The sequence below is a fragment of the Dasypus novemcinctus genome, chromosome 25 (assembly GCF_030445035.2).
Source record: "Dasypus novemcinctus isolate mDasNov1 chromosome 25, mDasNov1.1.hap2, whole genome shotgun sequence".
NCBI classification, from domain to species: Eukaryota; Metazoa; Chordata; class Mammalia; order Cingulata; family Dasypodidae; genus Dasypus; species Dasypus novemcinctus.
Window position 1 is genome coordinate 1599948 of NC_080697.1, and position 8245 is coordinate 1608192.

Sequence of the window (8245 nt, forward strand, 5' to 3'; positions counted from 1 at the left end):
GCTGTGGAAGGGAAAAGGGTTTTATGTTGGATATGTGGGAGTACTGTATATTGTATATATAAATTACTGTGATCTAAAACTTCTGTGAAGATAAGCTTAATAATTAGGGGAAAAAAGGAAAAGAAAGGACATAGACCCTGAGGAAAGGACAGAAGAAGTTGCCTTGCCAATTTGCATACAGGGCAACACTCATTGCAGTGATGGAAGGCAAAACATCAAAAACAAAGCTTTTGCATTTTTAATATTTTGATCCCCCAATTTATTTTTACCTTAATTTTTCTATATTAATATGTATTCCATATCTAACCTTTAAACTCATCACTATATTCCATTTTACTATTAATGGAACCTGGCAATATACTGGGCTTCACTTTTGAGGTTTTGGATCACAGAGAGTTTCAACAATGGCAGGCGAGGAATATTGGTGTGGGATGTTATTGACAGGGGACACATGGTTGGCAGGGAGTTCTCCAGGGCATATATCCAGGGTACATAAAAATGTTTGGATATTTTCATAGTAGATACAATTAAAAACAACAACTGAGGGAGTGTTGAGTTCCTAGCCAGGGGAGCTCTATCACAGTCCCTAATGGAACAGCAACAATACCCCAAGTGCAACAGCAAAGAGCAAAAAGAAAGAAAGTCCAACAATGAGCCCTTGATACTAATGACTATGCTTGTAAGCCTATACACCTGAAATAAGAACAAGGCCTAGAGCTGCAGGGTGCCTAAGAGTTACCTCCTGAGAGCCTCCATGTTGCTCAAATGTGGCCAGTATCAAAGCCAAATGCTGCATGTAAATGTGTTGCCTTCCCACGAGCATGGGACATGACTCCTGGGGATGAGCCTCCCTGGTGCCGAGGGATTACTACCAAGTACCAGCTGATGATATAACTAGAAAATGACCTTGAATAAAAGGGTCAACTCGGACCACCAGAATATTTCAGTCTACATATTATACCAGGAGTTAAAGAAGTTTTTGACCTGAATAAAAGGGGGAAATGGAAAGGACAAATGACTTTATATGGCTATGAGTCTCCCAAAAGTGCTGGGAGGTTATCAGAGGGGTTGCCCTTATGCACACCTGAGCAGAGTCCCACAGACAGATAAAAGTAGATGCAACCCCAGTTATTGGTTCTTCTGAGGGCTGCAGAAACCCACAGGTTCTATGGTCATGGCAGATGGAGTTCAGTGCCATGTCAGTTGGCCCTACTTTGGAGTTCGTGTTTCTGTGTGATGGAGCTGGACTCAGATGTGATCTTTGTCCACAAGCCTCTCCTGTTACTTTTACCGGAACTGTAGTTGGTGCTGGGGTTTAATGTATACCCAGGAGACCTGAATCTCTGGGCTGTCCATGTGATAGCCAGGCCCTGAGCCTCAACCGACTTGCAGTTCCTACACTCTGGTTTATTGGACTTCCCCCACTCAGCTAACATGGAGGTGAAGAAGGTCAACCACCACACCAGGGAGCCAATAGTGCCTACAACTGAAAGCAGGAGAATTACATCCAGCATCCATGTGGAATCTAAGCCCCCTTTTGATATAGATGTGGAGTGGACACGGCCATTCTAGGGTCCACAGGATGGAGGAATAGAGAATGGATTAGAGTGGACTTACTCATATTCTATTCATGATCTATTGTGGCATTGGTGTGGAGAAAGTGGCCATGGTGGCTGCTGGGAGTAGGGAGTGGGAGGAAGAGATGTGATGTGGGGGCACTTTCAGAGGTTGGCGTTGTCCTGGGTGGTGTTGCAGGGACAGTTACCAGACATTGTATGTCCTCCCATGGCCCAATGTATGGATTGTGCGAGAGTGTGGGCTATGGTGTGGACCATTGACCATGAGGTGCAGTGGTGCTCAGAGATTTATTCACCAAATGTAATGAATGCCTCATGATGATGGAGGAGTTTGTTGTTATGGGCAGAGGTGTGGCTGAGGTGGGTGGGGGTATATGGGGACATCATATTTTTAAGAATGTAACATTTCAAAAATTAATAAAGAGAAAAAAATAAAAAATAAAATAAAATAAAATAAAATAAAAATTCTACAAGCAGTTAGAGGTCCTGAGATGCAGGTCACAGGCCCTGTGTGTGCAGTCTCTCATGATGGAGTGGTGGGTCCCTTCTGGTCGTGGGCCCCTGCATAAGCATAGGCCTTCCCTGTACCCTGCTCCTTACTTGGGCAGTTGCTTCTTCATGACTGGCCTGTCAGTCTTCCCAGCCTTGCTCCAGGCAGGCCTAGGACTTCAGCACCTGGAGCCCAATGCCCAGAGGTGTCTGGAGGTATTGGGTGGCCCCAGTGCTGCCACTGGTAATGCCAGATCCTAGGAGAACAGGTGGGGGAAGCATGTTCTCCTTCAAGCTGCCCAGACCCACATTCAGATCCTATGTCCTGCTGCTGACCCAGGCTGAGGATAAACTTAATTTGGAACCAAATATTGAAAAACTGAAGCCAGTTCTTTTGCCAGGAGAATTGTCATAAATTAAGTCAATTTTGAACAAAAATGCATTGCAACAGAAACAAGTCAATATGATTTGTGGGGAAAGGTGATATGCAGTAATTTAAAGTTTCCTTTATTAACACTTTTTTTAAAGTAACAGTTTTATTGAGGTAGCATTCGTATACCATATGTCATTCCTTTAAAGTGTACAAATCAGTGGGTTTTTTTTAGCATATTCATAATTTTATAAACATCACCATTATGTAATTATAGAACTTTTTCATCACTTCCAAAAGAAAACCTATTAACATCGACTCTCCATTCTCCCTTCCCCTAAGCCAATGACAATCACTGATTTACTTTCTGTCTTTGTGAATTTGCCTATTCGGAGTATTTACTTTCATTGGAAATATACAATATATTTCTTTTTGCGTCTGGCTCCTTTCACTTAGTATGTTTTTGAAGTTTATCAGTGTTGCATGTAAAGAATATTCTTATACTATTAACCACAATCTTCATGCATCACCAAAATCACTATATTATACAGTCCCGCATTATTCTCTACCTTCCTTTCAATTAAAATATTACATCCACAGACTACCCCTTTTGGTCACAATCACATTCATAAAAAATCAGTGTTAGTTATACTCACTGTAATGTAAATTACCACCAAATCTATTCATTTCCACACATTTCCAATAAACATTATTAAAAATTCTACATACATTAAGAATCAGCTCCCATTCTCAATGCATATTCTATTTCTGGGGGGTAAAAGGGGTTACGAGATTTTTCTTTTTGGAGTAAGGAAAATTGAGGTGATGACAGCACAACTCTGTGATGAACATGAAAGCCACTTAATTTACACTCTGAATGGATTTTAAAAATCATGGGCACTGTATAATACAATGAATCATTTGGTGGAAGATGGACTGTGGTTAACTGAACAAATATGAGAACATTCTCCTATGAACTATAACAACTTTATAATGCTAATACAGCATGTCTGTAACCAGGTAGGTTGTGGGAAAAATACACCTAATGTAAGATACTGGCTACAGGTAGTAGTAATGTTTTGATGATGCTTTTCATAGTTTGTAACAATTGTTTCACAACAGTGCAAGGTGTTGGTGTTGGGGTAATATATGGGAGCCCTGAATGATGATATGCATGTTTTTTTTTGCAAGTTCACAATGTTTACTATACACTTATTGCTTGTGTTTCTTCATTTATGAATGATAAAATTCAATTTTTAAAAAGTTTTTAAAATTTCCTTTGTTCAAGGTGATCCAATGCCATTTTAAGAAATTCCATGACAAAACTTTCTTCTTGGTAAATGTGATGTTCCTTTGAAATGTATTGAGCAAATTGCATAGCAAATGAACACAAAAACAAGCAAAGTCCTAGGCCTGAAGCAAAAATCTAATTTGATCCAATAGAGTTAGTTATTTATTGTAAAGTTTCCAGGAATGTCAGATTTTGCTTTGAAAAATCATGTCCCAAAACTGCTAAAAAAGATATACCTTGCAAATAACTCACTCTTCCCAGCAAACAGAAATGCAGCTAATCTTTATATTTGAATATACTGGGAAAAAATGCTATAGTTCAGTCAACAAAATAAATGGACTACCCTCAGGAGGTTGAGGAGGAGGTGTTAGAGCCAATGGTTTGAAGTTACTCAGAATGGGACAGAGAGGGAAACGGACTTTGGCCCAGTGGTTAGGGTGTCCGTCTACCACATGGGAGGCCCGCGGTTCAAGCCCCGGGCCTCCTTGACCCGTGTGGAGCTGGCCCATGTGCAGTGCTGATGCGCGCAAGGAGTGCCGTGCCACACAGGGGTGTCCCCCGCGTAGGGGAGCCCCACGTGCAAGGAGTGCACCCATAAGGAGAGCCGCCTAGCTCGAAGGAGGGAGCAGCCTGCCGAGGAATGGCGCCACCCACACTTCCCGTGCCGCTGACGACAACAGAAGCGGACAAAGAAACAAGACGCAGCAAAAAGACACAGAAAACAGACAACCGGGGGAGGGGAAGGGAATTAAATAAATAAAAATAAATCTTTAAAAAAAAAAAAAAGAATGGGACAGAGATATCAATAGGATGGGTGTTTCTGCGTGGAGAGTTTGTTCCATTAACAAGGGTTATATGATATCTACTTGCCTTCCAGAATACTTTGTACTGCCACGTTCTTTAGCAGACCAATACCTAAAGTAGTTTTCCCATTATTTATTGGAAGAAAATTGCCACTCCTGTGCTGGAACCACCCTAACAGCAGATCTTAGTGAGAATGGTCCTCACAAAAGATGTGTTGTTGCAGAGAAAAATTGATCAAAGTATCTGTGATGCAATAACTAGAAATCACCCATAGAGAAGTGATGTTTACAAATTGGATTTGAATAAGACCTTGTCTAATATCCAAGAAATACAGAAGGTATTTGTAAAACTTTAGCAACTATGTGTTAATGAGCCTTTTGAAGAAACTTAACTGAAATGGCTATCTTCATTGCAATGTACTAGGTGGTTAAAATATGTAAAGGTATTCCTTAAGCATTCAGTAGCACTTATGTACAGGCTGGAAAGCAAACATACCTCTGTAATCCTACCATAGAAGGACTAGTAGGTTTGAGTTACTTCATATTTCCTCCTATTCAAGTGATGCTGGATGCCTACATTAGGACAATTTCTGTATTTCAGTGTTGATACAGAAGGAGTGCATCATGGCTGGCTATCAATTCCTGGACAGATGCAACAATTTAATGAGATCAGAAAAAGAATTTCCCTTATTTTTGCAATTCTTGGTTGCCACAAGGCAACTGTTAATATCCACTCATATATAAAGTAGATACAACCCCAGGTATTGGTTCTTTTGAGGGATAAAGAGACCCACGGGTTCTATGGTCATGGCAGATGGGGTTCATTGCCATGGCAGATGGCCCTTCTTTGGAGCTGGTGTTTCTGCATGATGGAATTGGACTCGGAGGGGATCTCTTCTCACAAGACTTGCATGCTACTTTATTGGAATTGTAGTTGGTGCTGGGGTTTAAGATATATTTAGGGGATTTGAATCTCTGGACTGATAATAAGGCACCCAGGCCCAGAGCCTCAACAGACTTCAGCTCCTACACTTTGATTTATTGGACTGACCCCACTCAGCTAACATGGAGTTGAAGAAGGTCAACCACCACACCATGGAGCCTAGAGTGCCTACAACTGAAAGCAGGAGGAGTGCATCCAGTATCCATGTGGAATCTAAGCCCCCACTTGACATAGATGTGCAATGGACACAACCAATCCAATGTCCACAGAGAAAATGTGGAGTGGGTGTGGGAAGGGTAGCCATGGGGGCTGCTGGGTTTGGGGAATGGGAGGAAGAGATGAGATGTAGAGGCATTTTCGGGACGTGGAGTTGTCCTGGGTGGTGCTTCACGGACAATTACGGGGCATTGTAGATCCCCCCAGGGCCCACTGGATGGAACGTGGGAGAGTGTGGGCTATGATGTGGATCATTGACTACGGGGTGCAGTGATGTTCAGAGATGTACTTACTGGGTGCAATGGATGTCTCACGATGATGGGAGAGAGTGTTGCTGTGGGGGGAGTGGGGGGTGGGGGTGGTGGGGTTAATTGGGATCTCATTTTTTTAATGTAATTTTTAAAAATAAATAATTTTAATTAAAAAAATATCCAGTCATGTTCAAGTTCTAATGAAACTAATTTAGTGGTCCTGTACAACAGTACCCACATCTCCTTGCTAGGCATGTTCCTATTCAACTGTCCTCACCAGTGGGTTAAGCAAATCACAGAATTTGTTATAAGTGAAAATAGTCAATTGGGTGATAAAAGGGCTTAAAATTCACATTGGTTTGGGACTGGTCTTTTCAGTTTACAGCAAAGTATCACACTATTTTCTGTAGTGCTTTACTTTGGAAAGAGCATACCTTATATACAGAATTACTCCATGAAATTTTAAATGGACAAAGAAAAGCTACAGTTCCACAATAAAAGAACAGCTGTCCTTCAAGAATGGACCCATCAGTGACCAATTGCTTCATCAAAGGAGAAATCCCTTAATATTACAACTGAAACCAGAATTATGGGAAGATGGCATCGTATGAGGCAAAAACAATGGAGAAAGAGCCAAAAGCTCTCCAAGGGGCCTGCTTTGGGGGTCAGCAGACCAGGACAGGGCTTCACAATTCCCAGAAGGGTGAGGGCCAGACAGATGACCTTAAAATTACAAATGTAAGTTACCAAACCCATGTGACATCCTGGAGGAACTCCATTCCCCCACCCCAAGACATTAAGCTGGGGTAAAAGCCCTAGCTTACTGCAGCTGACTGAGAGAAGAACATATTCCTACCTGTGAGCTCTTACAAAGAAAAGAAAAGTGATTGGGGGGGACTTTCTTCAATGACTTCAGCCAGCAGAGTCTGATTTCAATCTCAAATTTGGCCAGACCAAAACACAGGAAAACAGATATTGAAATAAATAACTCCATGGAAAGGTGCTCTGGCAAGTGCCATCTACAGGCAGGTATGGAAATTACATGGACAAAACTGCATTGGAATCTCTCTGTACCCTAACTTCTAGGAGGAAATCTGCACTTAAGCTGGACACTTTTAAAAACATAGAACAGGTTGAACCAAATAGCAAAGAAGATATGTGAAAAATAATAATAAGCCAGAGAGAGAAAACTGGCCATCAGAGTAAATTCACCAACATATTCAGATGCCTGGACATCAGCAAAATATTACAGACCATATCAGGAAACAGGAAGAGTTGATCTAAGCAAATGAATAAACCAAATAGCCATAAGAGATGTGGGATTTAAGACAATACATGGTAATCACACAACTCTCCTAAATCAATTCAAAGAACTGAAAGAAAGTATGACTAAAAGGATAAAAGATATTAAGAAGACTCTGGGTGAGCATAAAGAACCATGTGAAAGCCTGCAAATAAAAGTAACAGGCTTTATGGGAATGAAAGTTATGATGGATAAGGTTAAAAATATATTAGAGGCACATAAGAGCAGATGTGAATTGCTCAAAGAGAGAATTAGTAATTTAAAGATAGAACATCTGAAATGGAAAAGACAGGAAAACAGAAAGAGAATGGAAAAAATGGAAGAGGGCCTCAGGGAATTGAATGACAATGTGATAGACACAAACATTCACATTATTGGTTTCCCAGAAGGAGAAGGGAATGGAAAAGACACATAAAGTATATTTGAGAAAATAATGACCAAAAACTTCCCACCCCTTATGAAAGACATAAATATCAATAGCCAAGAAGGACAACATACTCCACACAGAATAAATCTGAGTAGCCCTACCCCCAGACAAGTTACTATTTAGAGGACAAATATCAGAGATAAATAGAGTCTTCTGAAATCAGCTAGAGAAAAGCAAACATCACTTACAAGAATACATCAATAAGATTAAGTGCCAATTGCTCATCAGAAGCCAGGGAAGAAATAAGAAAGTGGTATGATGTTTCTAAGGTACTGAAGGAGAAAAAACTGTCAGCCAAGAATTCTGTATCCAGGAAAACCATCCTTAAAAAAATGAGGGTGAGTTCAAAGTCTAAACAGACAAACAAGAACTGATAGAATATTTTACCAAAACATCACAATTGCAAGAGCTAACAAAGGCAGTGTTACATCCTGAAAGGAAAAGCAAAGGCAAGAGATTTGGAGAAGAATGTAGAAATGAAGATTATTAGGAAGGATTATTAAGTGTAAATAGACAGATATTAGTATGACATGAAAACACAAAGCCAAAGGACAAAATGCATGAAGTAATAATGC

General features: G+C 40.6%; 1 pseudogene; it reads left to right on the plus strand.

Annotated features, from left to right (window-relative positions):
• Positions 1 to 2346: 2346 nt before the first annotated feature.
• On the plus strand, positions 2347 to 6551 carry LOC105744639 (myotubularin-related protein 10-like; annotated as a pseudogene).
• The last annotated feature ends 1694 nt before the right edge of the window (positions 6552 to 8245 follow it).